The sequence below is a fragment of the Amblyomma americanum genome, chromosome 11 (assembly GCF_052857255.1).
Source record: "Amblyomma americanum isolate KBUSLIRL-KWMA chromosome 11, ASM5285725v1, whole genome shotgun sequence".
NCBI classification, from domain to species: Eukaryota; Metazoa; Arthropoda; class Arachnida; order Ixodida; family Ixodidae; genus Amblyomma; species Amblyomma americanum.
In genome coordinates this window covers 29,287,966-29,289,130 of record NC_135507.1, presented here as the reverse complement: position 1 = coordinate 29,289,130, position 1,165 = coordinate 29,287,966, and the positions used below count along the sequence as shown (strand labels likewise).

General features: G+C 43.9%; 1 non-coding gene across 1 annotated transcript; it reads right to left on the bottom strand.

The window, feature by feature from the left end:
* Positions 1 to 839: 839 nt before the first annotated feature.
* TRNAS-ACU (transfer RNA serine (anticodon ACU)) lies at positions 840 to 911 on the bottom strand. The gene has a single exon. It is a non-coding gene; the product is annotated as a tRNA-Ser (tRNA).
* Positions 912 to 1,165: the final 254 nt, after the last annotated feature.

Below are 1,165 nucleotides of genomic sequence, written 5' to 3'. Positions count from 1 at the left end.
CACCTCTTTCACTTCGTTTCTCTATTCTGCCTGCTATCCTTTATTTCCGCTACCCCAGCTCAGGTGCTTCAGTATCGATGGCAGATGCCGGGGCTAGCAAAAATCTTGCCCTTCCTATTTACAATTATTTTTAATAAAACCACTACCACCACCACACAAAGTTATTTGAAAGCACTGTGGCTGTAAAACTGGGATGCTTGGTGCGGTCGTAGCGACTCATTGTTCCTCAACTTTGTTTTATTGAGCAAGCCATCGCTCCTTGTTTAAGTGGCTCCATCAGTTTTTCAATACAGTGAAGCAAAATTGTTTCTGAGGAGAAAGATTTGTGGGATCAAATTTACACAGACTTCTTTTATGCGCACAGAAAGACGACACAAAAAGACAAGATAGACAGGACGGAGCGCTGAACCAACTAGCCCCAAAACGTATATTACTGGATTACCTTTCTTCTACAGTGGGCCCTTTTGTGAGTGTTTCTCGACATCGTTTCCAATATGTATGAACCAAGTAGCCCCACAACGTATATTACTGGATCAAGTTTAAGGCGGATTTTAGGAAAATAAATGGCGAGGAGGGCACAAAATAGGAAAGTGCTGTTCTAATAATAATAATAATTGGTTTTGGGGGGAAAGGAAATGCTGCAGTATCTGTCTCATATATCGTTGGACACCTGAACCGCGCCGTAAGGGAAGGGATAAAGGAGCGAGTGAAAGAAGAAAGGAAGAAGAGGTGCCGTAGTGGAGGGCTCCGGATAATTCGACCACCTGTGGATCTTTAACGTGCACTGACATCGCACAGCACACGGGCGCCTTTGCGTTTTTCCTCCATAAAAACGCAGCCGCCGCGGTCGGGTTCGAACCCGGGAACTCCGGATCAGTAGTCCAGCGCCCTAACCACTGAGCCACCGCGGCGGGGCAGTGCTGTTCTAATTTTATAAGATACGTATTAGGGGCGTTAAAGCGAAAAAATATGGACCAGGACTTGGAAAGCGAGGTAGGCATTAAAAAAAAATGAACCCGGTGGATGAAATTCAGGTCCCAATCTGAAATGCTCCGCATGAAGGTAAATGTTCTGTTATTTTTACAACTACAAAGAATAATCGCTAAATTAACACTGGTAGCTGTTTATATGATAAAATACATGAGGAAATGAAAGTGATTTCTAC